Here is an 18,709-nt window from a genome sequence, read left to right as displayed (position 1 = left end):
GTTCTGTTCACTGTGAGTGGTGCTATCTCGCTGCAGGATTTCTTGAAGGCTCCAGGTCTCTCTTCCCTCTGAATAAAATGTATCCCAATCTGCTTTGGGAGGTAAGGGAGGAGATTGCTGGGGCCCTGGTGGATATATTTAATACATTGCTGACCACGGATGAAATGCCGAATGACTGGAGGATAGCAAATGTGGTTCCTTTGTTCAAGAAGGGCAGCAGGGATAGGTCAGGAAATTACAGAGCAGATAGGTCACCCCATTAGAGGAACGATGTGTAAGATTTGGAAAGGGTTCAGTGGAGATTTACAAGGATGTTACCTGGTATGGAGGGAATGTGATATGAGGAACTTGAAGCTGTTTTTGTTCGAGAGAAGACGTTGGAGATGAATTATTTGAGACATTAAGATAATCAGAAAGTGAAATGGATTGGACAGTGAGAGTCTTTTTCCTCAGATGGTAATCTGAGGGGGGGAATAGCTTTAAATTGAGGGGTGAAAGATATATGACAGATGTCAGAGATAGTTTCTTTACTCAGAGTAGTAGGGGCATGGAACAAACTGCCTGCAACAGGAGTCGATCTGCTAACCTTAAGGGCATTTAAACGGTCATTGGATAGTCACATGGACGAGAATGGAATAGTGTTGGCTACTTGGGCTTCACATTGGTTCCACAGGTTGGCACAACATCGAGAGCCGAAGGGCCGGTACTGTGCCGCCATGTTCTATGTTCTAGAGGGAATAAACATAAGGTGAGAGGGGAAAGACTTAAAAGGGATTGGAGGAGAACATTTTTCACACAGAGGATGGTGCAGGTGGTAGAGAAAAGTACAATAACAACATGTAAAAAAGATTTGGGCAGAAACATGGAGAGGAGAAGGTTTGAAGGGATTTGGGTCAAATGCAGGGAAACGCGACTCGGTCAGGGACTCTGGTCAACATGGACCAGTTGGATCGAAGGAACTATCTTCGTGCTGCATGACTCAGTCTCCTCCTCCAATAACTGGAGACAACTGAGATAAGGCATGTTGTAGACACTGAAGCAAGTTACAGAGATAGGGATAGTAATCTGGAATGCAGTATTTCAAATACGTGGAGTGACTGTTGGGATAGGAGGAGGTTACAGAGATACGAACTGTTATCAGAGTTAAAAATTATTGAAGACACTGGTCCACAAGACATGCCATAGGTGCAGTGTTGGAGTGTAGGAAGTTTTAGTACAACAGAACTTAAAGTAGGGGTGGGGATTGTGCGTGGGGTGGGCCTGTACTGTATTCCCCCTCCAGATCTGTATCGATGTCATGTCTTGTTAACAGAGGTTTGGAGCCTTCTCATTCCTCTCTTCTCGGTTATCGAGACTGGATGAAGTTATCAGTACTGAGGGTTGCAGAGTTAGCAAGGACTCTTCAGACTGACCACGGTTACCGGCAGAGAGAGTTGTTCGGACTGGAAGAGGTGACAGTCATCAATAGGATGGTACACATTCACGGATGATTTTTGTGACTGCAGGAGGTTACAGAGTTAAGAAGGCTAGTAGTGATGGGAGGAGGTCACAGAGATAGATAAGATTGCAGAGATTGGCAGAGGTTACAGATCTGGGGAACGGTCACGTGGCTTCATAATTTACACAAAGGGAGGATGGGCAGGAAAGACTGTGGGAGCTGGAGGGGTTTATACAGATAAGGAGGTTTATAGGGATGGCAGAAGGTTCATGGGAGTGGGGTGCTGTAGGTTAGGATGGAGGAGTGCTGTGGGGATTGGAGAAGTTTGCAGTGATATCATATGATGGAAAGGCTTGAGGAAGGTACACAGATGGGGCGATTGGTAAGGGCTGGAGGATATTAAAGAGACAGGGTGGGCTGTAGGTACTGGACATTTTGACAGAGATAAGGATAAGGAAGTGTTTGGGGATAATGACCATAATTCTATACGTTTTGAAGTCATGATGGAAAGAGCTAAGGATCATGCAGAAGTTGTGTGTCTAAATTTGGGGAATGCCACTTATCATTTCATTATCACTATCACTGATCATTATTACTAGCATTAGACAGGATTTGAAAAATATAGACTCAGAGGAACTATTTGCAGTCGAGCCTACAATTGGAAAAAGGGAGTATTTTCAAGTGATACAGAGAGAATTCAGGGTCAGCGTGTACCATGAACAGTGAATGACAAAGGCACCAAGTTCAGCGAATACTAATCAAGTGATATTGTGAGTTTGGTAAAGAAAATACAGTGCAATAAGAGTTTTTTTCAAAATTACTTACCTGTAGCGGGCATCGGTGTTTTGTTTTCTCTCTCCTTCACAGAAAGAGCGGGAGCAGCAGAGGAAGTGACGGCAAGCAGAGGGGCAGCCGGGAAGGAGAACTGTGAGTATAAATACTCACTGTTTCACCACCAACGGTCATTTGAGTGGGAGCAGCGGCCGAGTTGAGGTGAACCCGGCAGACTACAGCTAAGGTAAGAGTTTTTTTCAAAATTACTTACCTGTAGCGGGCATCGGTGTTTTGTTTTCTCTCTCCTTCACAGAAAGAGCGGGAGCAGCAGAGGAAGTGACGGCAAGCAGAGGGGCAGCCGAGACCCGGAAGCAGTTAGTGTAAGCTTAGCTGGGTTAGTTTTTTCCCCCTTTAAAAGCGTGAAGGAGTAACTCCAAAGATGGCAGATAGATGGGTTACAGTGAGGGGGACTGGGAGGAAGCAGCCAGTGCAGGGACCTCCTGCGGCCATTCCCCTCAAGAACAAGTATACCGTTTTGGATACTTGTGGGGGGGATGACTTACCAGGGGTAAGTAACGGGGCTCAGGTCTCTGGCACGGAGCCTGTCCCCGTTACTCAGAAGGGAAGGGTGAAGAAGAGCAGAGCAGTAGTAATTGGGGACTCGATAGTTCGTGGCACAGATAGGCGGTTTTGTGGGAACGAGAGAGACTCACGTTTGGTATGTTGCCTCCCAGGTGCAAGGGTACGTGATGTCTCTGATCGTGTTTTCCGGGTCCTGGAGGGGGAGGGGGAGCAACCCAAAGTCGTGGTCCACATTGGCACCAACGACATAGGTAGGAGGAGTGCTGAGGATGTTAGACAGGCTTTCAGGGAGCTAGGTTGGAAGCTTGGAGTTAGAACAAACAGAGTTGTTGTCTCTGGTTTGTTACCCGTGCCACGTGATAGAGATTCGAGGAATAGGGAGAGAGAACAATTAAATGCGTGGCTTCAGGGATGGTGCAGGAGGGAGGGGTTCCAGTTTTTGGATAACTGGGGTTCTTTCTGGGGACGGTGGGACCTCTATAAACAGGATGGTCTACACCTGAACCTGAGGGGAACCAGTATCCTTGGGGGGAGGTTTGCTAGTGCTCTTGGGGGGGGTTTAAACTAACTCGGCAGGGGCATGGGAACCCAGATTGTAGCTTCAGGGTGCAGGGCCTGGAGTGTAGGGAGGTGAGGAACATGGCATCAATTTCCAAGGAGGGTGCCTGTAAACAGGGAAGTGGCTTGAGGTGTGTATACTTCAATGCAAGAAGTATACGAAATAAGGTAGGTGAACTTGCAGCGTTGGTTGGTACCTGGGACTTCGATGTTGTGGCTATTACGGAGACATGGCTAGAACAGGGACAGGATTGGCTGTTGCAGGTTCCGGGATTTAAATGTTTTAGTAGGGTCAGAGGTGGGGGTAAAAGAGGGGGAGGTGTGGCATTGCTTGTCAAAGATAGTATTACAGCGGTGGAAAGGACGATGGATGAGGACTTGCCATCTGAGGTAGTTTGGGCTGAGGTTAGGAATAGGAAAGGTGAGGTCACCCTGTTAGGAGTCTTTTACAGGCCTCCTAATAGTCCTAGAATCATTGAAGAAAGGATTGGGAAGGTGATTCAGGAGATGAGTGACAGTAATAGGGTGGTTGTTATGGGGGACTTTAACTTTCCTGATATTGATTGGGAAAGCTATAGCTCAAGTTCGTTAGATGGGTCAGTGTTTGTTCAATGTGTGCAGGAGAGTTTCCTGACACAATATGTAGACAGGCCAACAAGAGGTGAGGCCATACTGGATTTGGTTCTGGGTAACGAACCAGGCCAGGTGTTAGAATTAGAGGTAGGTGAGCACTTTGGGGATAGTGACCATAATTCGGTGATTTTTACACTCGTGATGGAGAGGGATAAGTGTGTACTACAGGGCAAGAATTATAGCTGGGGTAAGGGAAATTATGATGCGGTGAGGCATGACTTAGGATGTGTGGCTTGGAAAAGTAGACTCCAAGGCAAGAGTGTAAATGATATGTGGAACTTGTTCAAGGGGCAACTATTGAGTGTCCTTGATAATTATGTACCTGTCAGGCAGGAAGGAAAGGGTCGTGCGAGGGAGCCGTGGTTTAATAAGGAGTTGGAATCCCTTGTTAAATGGAAGAGGGCGGCCTATCTCAAGATGAGACGTGAAGGTTCAATTGGGGCGATTGAGTGTTATAGGGTAGCCAGGAAGGACCTGAAGAGAGAGCTAAAAGCAGCAAGGAGGGGACATGAAAGGTCCTTAGTAGATAGGATTAGGGAAAACCCTAAGGCTTTCTATAGGTATGTTAGGAATAAAAGAATGACTAGGGTAGGAATAGGTCCAGTCAAGGATAGTAGTGGGAAGTTGCGTGTGGAGGCGGAAGAGATTGGGGAGACACTGAATGAATACTTTTCTTCAGTATTCACTCAGGAACAGGGCATTGTTGTCGATGAGAATACTGAGGCACAAATAAGTAGAATGGATGGCTTTGAGGTATGTAGAGAAGAGGTGTTGGAAATCCTGGAAAAGGTGAAAATAGATAAGTCCCCTGGGCCTGATGGCATTTATCCTAGGATTCTCTGGGAAGCAAGGGAGGAGATTGCAGAGCCATTGGCCTTGATTTTTATGTCCTCTTTGTCTACAGGAGTAGTCCCAGAAGACTGGAGGATAGCAAATGTGGTTCCCTTGTTCAAAAAGGGGAGTAGGGATAGCCCTAGTAACTATAGGCCGGTGAGTCTCACTTCTGTTGTGGGCAAAGTCTTAGAGAGAATTGTAAGGGATAGGATTTATGCACATCTAGATAGGAATAATGTGATCAAGGATAGTCAGCATGGTTTTGTGAAGGGCAAGTCGTGCCTCACAAACCTTATTGAATTCTTTGAAAAGGTGACGAAGGAGGTTGATGAGGGGAAAGCGGTAGATGTGGTATATATGGATTTTAGTAAGGCGTTTGATAAGGTTCCCCATGGTAGGCTACTGCAGAAAATACGGAGATATGGCATTGAGGGTGAGTTGGAGGTTTGGATTAGGAATTGGCTGGATGGAAGAAGACAGAGGGTAGTAGTTGATGGCAAAGTTTCTTCATGGAGTGCCGTCACTAGCGGTGTTCCGCAAGGATCTGTTTTGGGACCATTGCTGTTTGTCATTTTTATAAATGACCTGGAAGAGGGGTTAGAAGGTTGGGTGAGCAAGTTTGCGGATGATACGAAAGTCGGAGGAGTTGTTGACAGTGAGGAAGGATGTAGCAGGTTACAGCAGGATATAGAGAAGCTGCAGAGCTGGGCAGAAAGGTGGCAGATGGAATTCAATGTAGCTAAGTGCGAGGTGATTCACTTTGGGAAGAATAACAAAAAGATGGGGTACTGGGCTAATGGTCGGATACTTTGTAGTGTGGATGAGCAGAGGGATCTTGGTGTCCATGTACACAGATCTCTGAAAGTTGCCACCCAGGTAAATAGTGCGGTGAGGAAGGCATATGGCGTACTGGCTTTTATTGGTAGAGGAATTGAGTTCCGGAGTCCTGAGGTCATGATGCAGTTGTATAAGACTCTGGTACGGCCGCATCTGGAATATTGTGTGCAGTTTTGGTCGCCATACTATAGGAAGGATGTGGAGGCATTGGAACGGGTGCAGAGGAGGTTTACCAGGATGTTGCCTGGTATGGAAGGAAAATCGTATGAGGAAAGACTGAGGCACTTGGGGCTGTTTTCACTAGAGAAAAGAAGGTTTAGGGGTGACTTGATTGAGGTGTACAAGATGATTAGGGGGTTAGATAGGGTCGACAGTATGAACCTTTTCCCGCGTATTGAGTCGGGTATTACAAGGGGGCATAGCTTTAAATTAAGGGGGGGTAGATATAGGACTGATGTTAGGGGTAGGTTCTTCACTCAGCGAGTCGTTAGTTCATGGAATGCCCTGCCAGTAACAGTGGTGGACTCTCCCTCTTTATGGGCATTTAAGAGGGCATTGGATAGGTATATGGAGGATAGTGGGTTAGTGTAGTTTAGGTAGGCTTGGATCGGCGCAACATCGAGGGCCCAAGGGCCTGTACTGCGCTGTATTCTTCTATGTTCTATGTTCTATAAAACCAGGTGAAGCCCTTCAACAACTATAGAGAGTGCAAGGGGGTCCTTAAAAATGAGGGGCACTCAATGGCCATGAAACCTCCTTGGCAGACACTAGTAAGGAAAAGCTACAAGATATTTTATGACGAGAGTCAGAGTAAGAAGATTCCCAGCTAAAGAGTGCAGCCTGTTGGAAACCAAAGGGACGATCTCCGCATGGAGCCAGAGGAAGTAGCTGAGGTCTTCAATGTATGCTTCCCATCTGTATTCACACAGGAGAAAGATACTGTAGCCAGGGAATTCAGTCGGGATGTGAGACTCGAGAACATGTTAAGATCAATAAGGAGGTATTAAATGCTTTCACAGGCATAAAGGGGGAGAAATCCCCAGTGCCCAATGAAATGTATTGCAGGCTGCAGTGGGAGGTAAGGGAGGAGATTGCTGGGGCCCTGGTGGATCTATTTAATACTTTGCTGGCCACAGGGATATTAGGTAAAAATTGGGAACAATTCTGAGGGACAAGATGTATCAACATTGAAAAGGAAGGAATAGATTCACAGATTTTGTAAAGGAAAACCCTGTCTGATGAATTCAATTGAGTTTTTTTGAAAAGTTATCTAAAAATATTTATGTGAGCAGTGCAGATGATGTGGTTATCATGGTGTTCGGTAAGGCCTTTGACAAGGTCTCAGTCAATATGTAAATGGCCCAACTGGAGAAAGGAGCGAAACCTGACATCCCCTTGGGAAACAAGGTAGGGAATAGGATTGAGGTGTTAGTGAGGGAGCACTTTGGCAAAGTGACCGCAATTCTATTAGGTTGAAAATAGCTTTGCTGAAAGACAGGCCTGGTCCAAAAGTTAAAGGTATAAAATGTGGCAAGATAAATCTCGATAGTATTAGACATGAACCTTTTGAAAAAGTTGATTAGAGAGTCTATTTGCAGGTAAAGGGAATTCTGGCAATTGGGAATATTTTAAATGTGAGATAAAAGGACCGTTCAGCACCAGCATGTTCCCGTTAGTGTGCAGCTCAATGCTGGCAGCTTTCGGAAACACTGGCGGTCTACTGAGACTCTGGTCAAAGAAAAGGGGGCACATGTCAGGTATAGCCAGCTGGATCAAGGGAATCCCTGAGGAGCATAGGGGCTGTAGGAATACTCCTTGGATGGAAATCAGGAGTACAGAAAGGGGACATGAAATAACTTTGACAGATAAAGTTAAGGTGAATCCAAAGATATTCTACAAGTGTATTAAGGGCAAAAGAAGAGCTAGGGACAAAACCAGTATTCTTTATGATCAACAAATCCAACGATGTGTGAAACTATAAGATCCTAAACAAATATTTCACTTTGGAGCTTACTGTGGATAAGGTCCGGGGCGCTCAGGGAACTAAACATTGTTTGGCCAGACCACTATTGGAATATTGTGTGCAATTCTGGTCTCAATGCCATCGGAAGGATGTTGTGGAACTTGAAAAGGTTCAGAAGAAATGAATAAGGATGTTGCCAGGATTGGCAGGTTTGCGCTACAGAGAAAAGCTGAATAGACTGGGATTATTTTTACTTTAACATGGGACGCTGAGGAGTTATCTTATAAAGGTTTCGTAAAATCATGATGAGCATGGATAGGGTCAATAGATAAGGGACTTTTCTCCGGTCGTGGGGGGGGGGGGGGGGGGGGTGAGTCCAAACCTACAAGACATAGCATTAAGGTGAGAGAAAAAGATTTAGAAGGGACCAAAGGGACAGCTGGTTCCTGCACAGGTTGGTATATGTATGATATAAGCTGCCAGAAGAAATAGTGGAGGCTGACAGAAATATATTGAGCAGGCATCTGGATGTGTATATAAATAGAAGGATTTTAGAGGGATATTGGCAAAGTTCTGGCAAATGGGATGAAAAACGTCATGATGGAATTGGACCAAAGGGTGAGTTTCCGTGTTGTACATCTCGATGACTCCATGTCTTGAAATGAGTCCACATTATAGAAGAGGCGGTGTTGGAAGTTTTAAAACATAGAGGTAGATAAATCCCCAGGACCTGATCAAGTGTATCTCAGAACATTGTGGGAAGCTGGGGAAGAAATTGTAGGGGCCTGAACAGTGATATTTGTGGCATTCTGGGCAGTGATGGAGGTTTTCTGAGATTACAAAGGGATCTTGATGAAATGCGTGAATGGCTGTAAAACTGCAGATGGAGTTCAATTCGTGTAAATGCGAGGTAATGCATTTAGGTTACAACAAACAAGGGTCGAGCTTTCACAATTAATGGTAGGGTCTTCAGTAGTGTTGTACACCTTGGGGTTCAGGTACGTCGTTCTTTGAAGTTTGCCACAAGGAGATTCAGGATGGTTATAAATGGTACTTGCCTTCATTGCTCAGTCATTCGAGTTTAGGAGTTTGGGAAGTCATGTGTAGATTGTACAGGACATTGGTAAGGCCTGTTCTGGAATACTCTGCCCAGTTATAGGAAGGATATTAAGCTGGAGAGGGTTCAGATCACATTTACTGGGATGGTGATGGGTATAGAAGCTTTCAGTTATAAAGGAAGGTTGTACAGTCTGGGACATTTTTCACTTGAGCCTGGAGGCTGACCGTATAGAAGTCTACAAAATAAGAAGGGGTATAGATAGAGTTAATGTGACTTGTCTTGTCCAAATAGCAGGTCATTTTAGGACTAGGGGCTACATTTCTTAAGGTTAGAAGGGAGAGATTTAAAATCAGAAAACATGAGGAGCAAACTGTTACAGAGTGTGTTGTGTGTGTGGAATGAAATTTCCAAGGAAGGGGTGAATGTGTGTACAATTACAATGCTTAAAATATTAGTACAGGAATAGGAAATGTTTGAAGGGATGTGATCCAGGAACAGGCAGGAGGGACAAGGTTAGTTTAAGATTATGGTCGGCATCAACCGAACAGCTAAATTCCGTGCTGTATGACTACATGATGATGAAAATAATGCTGTGGCCTTATTTAAGAAAGACTGCAAGGGAAAGCCAAGGAACTGCAGACTGAGCAGACAGAAATCAAGGATCGGTAAGGTGTTGGAGATCATTCTGAGACGCAGGATTTACATGCATTTGGAAAGACAAGGATTGATTACAGACAGTTAGAGTGGCTTTGTGCGTGGGAAAACATGTCTCACAAACTTGACTGATTTTGTTGAATATGTGACCAAAATAGACAAATGAAGGCAGAGCAATAGACATTGTTTCTGACTTCAGCAAGGCCTTTGACAGGGTTGAGCAGGGTACACTGGTTAGTAAGGTTAGATCACATGGGATCAGCAAGAGCGAGCCAACTGGATACACAATGGGTTTGATAGGAGGAGGCAGAGGGTTGTTGTTCAGACTGGAGGCCTCTGACCAGCAGTGTGCTGTAAGGATTGGTGCTGGGGCCACTGTTGTGCATCAACTACATAGACAATTTGGGTGAAAATATAGGAGTCACTGTTGTTATGTTTGTGGATACCAAAATTTGTGGTCTCCTGTGCAGTAAATACACAGTTATCAAAGGGGATCGTGATCAACAGGGCCAATGGGCTAAGGAATGAAAGATGGAGTTGAATTCAGGTGTTGGATTTTGTTTCGGCAAACCAGGGTAGGGCCCTGGGCAGAGTTGTCGGACAGAGAGAGAACAAGGGCTGCAGTTACATTGTTCCTGGGAAGTGGCATCACAGGTGGACAGGGAGGGGAAAGCACTCTTTTTTGGCACACTTGCTGTCATTGGCCAGCGCTTTGTTCCATACATTGGACAAAGGACCGAGTGAATGAATTGGAGCTATTTGTAATATTGCCCTCAATATTTGTCTTGGACATAGGAGACAACGGGTGACCTTATAAAAGGTTTGTAAAACCATGCAGACCACAAGGAATGTGAATAGCCAAGGGTAGGTGAGCCCAAAACTGGAGGGTATAAGCAGGAGGTGGCAGAGCAAAGATTTAAAGAGGGAGTGGAGGGACAACATGATCCACAGAGGAAGGTGCAGAGACAGAACAGACTGCCAGAGGGAATGGTAGAAACAAGTACAATTACAACATGGAAAAGACACTTGGGCAGGTACATAGAGAGGAGACGGTTTGAAGAGACATGGGCCAAACGCAGTTAAACCTGACTCGTTCAGTTTCAGAAACCTGGTTAGCATAGACAGGTTGGGCTGAAGGGTCTGATTCCATGCTGCCTGACTCTATGTCTCCAGTTATTGGAGGAGGAGACAATCTAGACAAGGCATGTTGTTGAGACTGAAGCAAGTTATAGAGATAGGGATGGTAGTCTGGAATGCAGTACGTTTCAATTATGGGAAGGGACTGTAGACAGGGGAGGAGATGACAGAGCTAAGAGCTGTTATAGGAGTTAAAACTTATTGAAGAGACTGGTCCGCAAGAAATGCCATAGATACAGTGTTGGGGGGAAATACACAACAGAGACATCCCAGGCAGCATTCCCACCCTCTCTTGGGAGGCCTGCTTTCCCCTCTGTTGCCCGGGTGCTCACAAAGACTGCACAGGTCTGGATTGATAACTGTGACATTCCCGACACTGTCTCAGTACAACAAAACTTACAGTGGAGTGGTGATTAAGCCTAAGGTGTGTCTGTACTGTACTCCCCCTCCAGCACTGCATCTCTGTCATGTCTTCTTAGCCAATCTTTGCAGCCCTCTCATTGCTCTCTGCTCTGTGCACCGTGAGTGATCTCACCTCACTGCAGGATTTATTGAAGGCTCCTGATCTCCCTTCCTTTTGCCTCTCTGGCTGACCAACCATCTTCAATGAGGTGATGGGTGAGACACCCAGCAGTTGGGAAGTCTACTGAGTCAGGAACTTCCTAAATACCTACAGGAGACAGAGAAATAGACAGACTCTGAAATTAGGGTGATGGAAACAGATGGAGAATGGTAATAATTGTCATACTGACCTGGAAAATCCCAGTCTCCATCCTTGGCCTATGCGGCCTCTTCTCTCTGGAGTGGATAATTCTGTTACCTCAGGATCTGGTGTAGCTGCAAGAGCAAGAGACACTGACAGAGGCAGCAATTAGACCCAAACAGTGAGGGATACCATGTGGAGAGATACTGAGTGATATCAGCAGAGTATAGGGATGGGAAACCTGTAAGAAGGCAAAGTGATGGCTTGGTGGTATTATCGCTGCACTATTTATCCAGGAACTCAGCCCATGTTCAAAACCCACCATTGTAAATAGGTGAATGCATGAGTGCTGTGGGGACTGGAGAAGGTTACAGTGATATCATGTGCTGTAGAGGCTGGAGGAAGGTGCACAGATGGGGAGGTTGGTAAGGACTGAAGAATGTTAGAGCAAGGTGGGGCTGTAGGGTTCTGGATAGGATGATAGTGACAAGGATTTATGGAGTTTTTTTGAGCAGAGACCATAACTGTTAGCTTCACAGACATTATGGAAAGAGATAAGGATAATGCAGAAGCTAAGTATCTAAACTTTGGGAGGCTATTTATCATTATACTATCACTGTCACTCGATGTTATCATTATCATTAGACTGGCAAGCCCTAACTGCAAGGAACTACACTTGTTGGAGTCTCTATTTGGAACACGGGAGATGTTTAATGTGATGCAGTGAGAATTCAGAGCCAATGTGTTTTGCGAGGAGTGAATGCCTCAGGCAGCACATCTCGCGAATACTGATCAAGCAATATTGTGAGTTTAATAAAGAAAATACAGTGCAATAAAGAAACAGCCGAGGAGCTTCTAAAGTAAAGAGAGTGCCGGGGTAGGGGGGTGGGTGAAAAGGTTGCTTAAAAATGAACAAGCAAACAATAGTCACAAAATATCCTCAGCAGATAATGTTAAGGAAAAGTCACAAAGCATTTAGTAAGTATAGTTAGAGTAAGAGGATTCCTAACTAAGTAGTGGGGCCTGTTGGAAACCAAAGGGACAATCTGTGCATGGAGCCATCTGTATTCACACAGCAGAAATACATTGTAGCCGGGGATGGTGAGGTTCTGGAACACATTAAGATTAATGAGGAGGAGGCGTTAAATGTTTTCACAGGCAAAAAGGTGGAGAAATTCCCAGTAACGATAAAATATGTCCCAGGCTGCTATGGGAGGTAAGGAAGCAGATTGCTGGGGCCCTGGTGGATATATTTAATACTTTGCTGGCCACAGGTGAAGTGCCGAATGACTGGAGGATCCCTAATGTGGTTCCTTTGTTCAAGAAGGGCAGCAGGGATAGGCCAGGAAATTACAGAGCAGATAGTCTGACAGCATTGCGAGGGAAATTATTGGAAACAATTCTGAGGAACACGATGAATCAACATTTGAAAGGACAGGAATACATTATGGATTGTCTGTATGGATTTCATAGAGGACTGTCCTCTGATATTCATGAGGGCAGAGCAGATAATGTGGTTTACATGGAGTTCATTAAGGTCTTTGACAAGGTCCCATATGGAAGTCTGGTCCAAAAGGGAAGAGCCCATGGGATCCAAGGCAAGTTTGCAAATTGGATTCACAATTGGTGGAGGGTTGCTTTTGTGATTGAAAGCCTTTGTCCAGCGGATGTACCACAGGGATCTGCGCTGGAACCTTTGCTGGTTATTATGTACATTAATAACTTGGATATGAAAGCAGAAGGAATCATTAGTACGTTTACAGATGACATGAAAGGTGAGGGCGTTGCCCACAGTGAGGGGGATGGTCTCAGGCTGTAGTCTGATATCGATCAGATGATAAACTGAGCAGAGTAATGGCAGATGGAGTTTACTTCTGATCACTGTGAGGTAATGCACTGTGGGAAGTTTAATAAATGAACAATATACATCACTAATAGTAGGTCCTCCTGGAGTACTGAGGAACACAGGGACCTTGGTGGACAAGTCCCTGGATGTCTGAAGGTGTCAGCACAGGTAGACAGGGTGGGAAAGGCACCTGAATTGGGAACAGGAGGGGGACCCATATCCTGGTGGTGAGAGTTGCTGGATCTGCTCAAGACGATTTAAACTCAACTGGCAGGGGTGTGGGACCCCAAACATTCATAAGGCCAGAAAGAAAGTGGAGGCTGGTACAAATGTTCAAGAGAGCAATATAAATAGACAAGGCAGGCAAGAACATAGCAGACAATGAGGGAAAACTGGTGGATTAAATTGCATTTATTTCAATGCAAAGGGCCAGACAGATAAGGCAGATTAACCCAGAGCATGGATGGGAACATGGGACTGGGATGTTGTAGGTATTACAGAGACACAGCTGAGGGAGCAACAGGACCAGCAGCTCAATGTTCCAGGGGACAGATGCTACAGGAAGGATAGAACAGGAGGCAAAACAGGAGGAGAGTTGGTGGTTTTGATTGGGGGAAACATCCCTCCTAGAGGGAGTATTCATGCAGGATCGCCCAGTTACGCGACATTAGTGGAACTGAGAAATAAAAATTGGTCATCAGTTTTCTACAGTTGTACTACAGCGATAGGCAATGGGAGATGAAGGAACAAATATGTCAGGAGATCTCAGATACTTGTTAGAATAATAGGGTTGTAACGGTAGGGGATCTTAACCTTTCCAAACCTTGACTGAGAGCTACTGTGTTAAGCACTTGGATGGAAGGAATTTGTTAATTGTGTTCCGAAAACTGCCAGTCATTATGTAAATGGCCCAACTGGAGAATGGGGCTAAACCTGACCTCCCTTTGGGAAACAAGGTAAGGAACGGGACTGAGGTGTTAGTGGGGGAACACTTTGGAAAGACACCACAATTGTATTAGATTGAAAATAGCGAGAGAAAAGGACAGGCCTGGTCCACAAGTTCAAGTTATTCAAGGGAGCAAGATAGTATTAGACAGGAATTTTTAAAGTAGATATAGGGAGGCTATTTGCAGGTAAAGGGAAATCTGGCAAGTAGGAATATTTTAAAACCGAGATAAAAGGAGCGTTCAGTGCCAGCATGTTCCTGTTAGTGTGCAGCTTAATGCTGACTGAATTAGGAAACACTGGTTAAGTCTCGAGGCTCTGGTCAAGAAACAAAAGGGGGCACATGTCAGATATAACTGGCTGACTCAAGTGAATCCCTTCAGGAGCATTGGGGCTGTAGAAAAACACTTAGGAAGGAAATCAAGAATGCAAAAAGGGGACACGAGATCACTTTGGCAAAGAAAGTTAAGGAGAATCCAAAGAGATTCTACAAGTGTGTTAAGGGAAAAAGAAGAGCAAGGGACAAAACCGGTATCCTTAATGATCAATGAAGCCAATGATGTGTGAAACTACAAGATCCAAAACAAATATTTCACTTTGTAACTTACTGTGGATAAGGCCTGGGGCACTCAGGGAACTAAACAGTGTTTGTCCTGACTATTATTGGAACACTCTGCAATCTGGTCTCAATGCCATCGGAAGGATGTTGTGGAACATGAAAGGGTTCAGAAGAAATGACCAAGAATGTTGCTCGGCTTGGAGGCTTTCTGCTACAAGGAAAAGCTGAATAGGCTGGGGCTGTTTTCACTTGAACATGGGAAGCTGAGGAGTTACCTGCTGAAGGTGTCTAAAATCATGATGGTCATTGATAGGGCCAATAGACAAGATCTTTTCCCAAGGGTGGGGGATTCCAAGCCGACAGGGCAAAGATTGAAAGTGCGAGGGAAACTTTTTAAAGCGATCTAAAGGACAACTGGCTCCCGCAGAGTGTATGGAATAGGCTGCCAGAGCAAATAGTGAAGGCTGATAGAAACACATTTAAAAGGCATGTGGATGGGTATATGAATAGAGGGGGGGGGGTTCAGAGGGATATTGACAAAATTCTAGCAGATGTGACTAGATACGTCATGCAGGAGTTGGTCCGAAGGGCCTGTTTCCGTGCTGTACATCTCTATGACTCAATGTCTTGAAATGAGTCCACATTAAAGGAAAGGAGGTGCTGGAGGTTTTAAAACACAAAGGTAGATAAATCCCCAGGACCTGATGAAATGTATCTCAAGACATTGTGGGAAGCTGGTGAAGAAATTGTAGGGCCCCTCGCAGAGATATTTCTACCATAGAGAGCTATGTGTGATAGGCAGGTAGACTGGAGGGTGTGGCATTGTGGACAGTGAAGAAGGTTTTCTGAGATTACAAGGGGATCCTGATGAAATGCGTGAACAGCTGAAAAACTGTAGATGGAACTCAATCTGAATAAATGTGAGGTAATGCAGTTGGTACAACAAACACGGGCAGGGCTTATACAATTAATGGTAGGACCTTCGGTAGTGTTGTAGAACAGAGGGACCTCAGGGTTCAGGTACATAATTCTTTGAAGTTTGCAACATGGAGAGACAGGATGGTTAAAAAAAAAGGGGCTTGCCACACTTGCTTTCATTACTCAGTCTTTTGGATATAGGAGTTGGGAAGTCGCATTGAGATTATACAGGCCATTGGTGAGTCCTCTTCTGGAATATGGTGTCCAGTTCTGGTCGCCCAGTTATCGGAAGGATATTATTAAGCTGGAGAGGGTTCAGATGAGATTTACTGGGATGTGGCTGGGTATGGAAGGCTTCAGTTATAAAGAAAGGCTGGAAACGTTGGTATTTTTTCATTGAAGGAGCAAGTAAGGACTGCAGATGCTGGAGATCAGAGCTGAAAATGTGTTGCTGGAAAAGTGCAGCAGGTCAGGCAGCATCCAAGGAGCAGGAGAATCGACGTTTCGGACATGAGCCCTTCTTCAGGAAGGGCTCATTCCTGAAGAAGGGCTCATGCCCGAAGCGTCGATTCTCCTGTTCCTTGGATGCTGCCTGACCTGCTGTGCTTTTTCAGCAACGCATTTTCAGCTCATTTTTCATTGAAACCTGAATGTTGACAGATGACCTCATAGAAGTTTATAAAATAATGAGGGGGATAGATAGAGATAATGGCAGTTGTCTTTTCCCATGGACAGGGGAGTTTCAAGACTAGGAGCTACATTTCTAAGTGTAAGAGGAGAGACATTTAAAAAAAAGACATGAGGGACACATTGTTACACAGACGGTGTATTGTGTGTGGAATGAACTTCCCAAGGAAGGGGTGAACATGGGGACAATTACAATGTTTAAAAGACATTTGGATTAGAATAGGAATAGGAAAGGTTTGAAGGGCCGACATAAGGTGAATAGCCAAGGGTAGGTGAGTCCAAAACTCGAGGGTATAAACATGAGGTGAGAGAGCAAGGATTTAAAGAGGGAGCTGAGGAGCAACATTTTCCACAGGGGATGGTGCATAGATGGAATGGACTGCCAAAGGAAATGGTAAATACAAGTAGAATTACAACATGGAAAAGACACTCGGGCAGGTACATGGAGAGGAGAAGATTTGAAGGGATATGAGCCAAACACAGGCAATTCCGACTCATTCCATTTAGGAAACATCGGCCGAAGAGTCATGCAGCACAGAAACAGACCCTGTGTCTCCAGTTGTTGGAGAAGGAGACTATCGAGAAAAGGCATGTTGTAGAGACTGAAGCAAGTTACAGCGATATGGATGGTCGCCTGGACTGGAGGTTTTCAAATATGTGAAGTGATTGGTGAGAGGGGAGGAGATGACAGATATAGCAACTGTTATAGAAGTTAGAATGATTGAAGACACCGGTCCACAAGACAAGCCACAGATACAGTATTGGAGAGGGAATAGGAAATAGAAAGATCCCAGGAAGCATTACCACCCTCTAGTGGGAGACCTGCTTTCCCCTCTGTTGTCCCATTGCTCACCAAATCAGCACACGCCTGGATTGAAACTGGAAATTCCCGATGCGGTCTCAGTACAAAACAAACCTTAAAGTAAAGGTGGTGCCTGAGCTTGGGGGGTGTGTCTGAACTATGCTCCCCCTCCAGCACTATGTCTATGTCATGTCTTGTTAGCTGATATTTGGAGCCCTCTCATTGCTCTCTGCTCTGTGCACTGTGAATGATCTTACCTGGCGGCAGGATTTATTGAAGGCTTCTGACCTCTCTGACCTTTGTCTCTCTGGCTGACCAACCATCTTCCCAACCAGCAGTTGGCAAGTCTATTGAGTCAGGAACTCCCTGAGTACCTGTAGAAAACACAGAAATAGGCAGAATGAGAAATGAGACTGATGCTGTGAAGGTTATACATGTAGAATGGCACTGAGCCCCACAGAGATCTGGAAAATCCCAGTCTCCAATCCTGGCCTGTGCTGCCTCATCTCTCTGGAGTGGAGAGTTCTGTTGGCTCAGAATCTGGAGTAGCTGCAAGAGTGAGAAACGCTGACAGAGACAGGAATTAGACCCACACAATGAGGGATACCACATGGAGAGGTACTGAGTGATATCACCACAGTGCAGGATTAAACAATTGTGCAGGAAGAAAGGGTTTTGATTCATGTTGCACTGGGATGTGGAACCTGTGAGCAGGTGAAGTGATGGCCTAGGGGCGTTATTGTGTGACAATTTATCCAGAAACTCAGCAAATGTTCTCTGGACACACGTTCAAATCCCACCATTGCAAATGATTAAATGTGAATTAAATGCTTCAAAAAAGATGTAATGAAAAACCTGTAAGTGAATATTAAACAATTGCTGATGTTAAGAAAAATCCATCAGGTGCATTCCTGTCTTTAGTGAAGTAATCTAAGATGGGACTGGGATATCACAGGTATTACAGAAACAACAGCTGAGGGAGGGACTGGACAGGCAGCTCAATGTTCCAGGGGACAGATGCTGCAGGAAGGACAGAAGGGGAGCTGAGAGAGGAGGAGAGCTGCTGGTTCTGATTGGGTGAAACATCACAGCAGGACTGAGAGAGGATATTCCTGCGGGATCGCCCAGTGAAGCTGTGTTCGTGGAATTAATCCATAACAATGGGTCTTCCCTTTCCTCTGATTGTTCTACAGACCCCGATAGCCCGCCCTCCTGCACCTTGACCTTCTCAAGATGGCGGCCCTGATGCCCGCGCTCCCTCTTCCCTTAAACAAATGGCGGCCGTTTCCCTGATCAGAGACCGCCACCTCTTTACCCGGGCCTGGAGGGTTTTTTCCGAGTTTTTTTAACCTTTATCCGGAACTTGTGAATTCTCTCCACTCCTTTCTCCCAGCGAGGCTCCCACACACCGGCTCTGAGCGCCGCTCTCTGAAGCCGATCGCAGCCGCTGCCGGAGAAAGCAGCTCCATGTCTCTCTCTCTCTCTCTCTGTCCTGACCAATGTGACACTGCGCATGCTCTGCATAGAAACCAAACTGCGCGTGCGTCTGAGGTTATCAGTGAGTTTATAGAGAATATTTATACCTGCACAGACTGATGGGTAAAATATTAGTCATTAACAATTGCTTTGTCGAGTTATAATCATAGAGATGTCTAACACGCAAGTTCTCCGGTCCAAATCAACCATACCGGCCAGGTATGTAAATTACCAATCGTTCTGGGAGTTTGAAAAGAAGTTTCTTACTCGAGTAGTGTAAATCGATTGGAAATATGTACGTTA

General features: G+C 45.2%; 1 long non-coding RNA gene across 1 annotated transcript in view; it reads right to left on the bottom strand.

Annotated features, from left to right (window-relative positions):
- Positions 1-18,367, bottom strand: part of LOC148136291 (uncharacterized) — a 66,998-nt gene extending 48,631 nt beyond the window's left edge. The window contains exons 1-4 of the long non-coding RNA XR_015754652.1: positions 18,281-18,367; positions 17,188-17,304; positions 11,223-11,307; positions 11,006-11,140 (exon numbers count right to left, since the gene is read on the bottom strand). This is a non-coding gene — a long non-coding RNA (uncharacterized LOC148136291). The remainder of the gene's footprint in view (positions 1-11,005; positions 11,141-11,222; positions 11,308-17,187; positions 17,305-18,280) is intronic.
- Between the last annotated feature and the right edge of the window lie 342 nt (positions 18,368-18,709).

This window comes from Chiloscyllium plagiosum, unplaced genomic scaffold (genome assembly GCF_037043375.1).
Source record: "Chiloscyllium plagiosum isolate Xiang-an unplaced genomic scaffold, Cpla_swu_hap1 HiC_scaffold_46, whole genome shotgun sequence".
Taxonomy (NCBI): domain Eukaryota; kingdom Metazoa; phylum Chordata; class Chondrichthyes; order Orectolobiformes; family Hemiscylliidae; genus Chiloscyllium; species Chiloscyllium plagiosum.
Note: the sequence above shows the minus strand (reverse complement) of the source record. Positions and strands in the feature narration are given on the sequence as shown.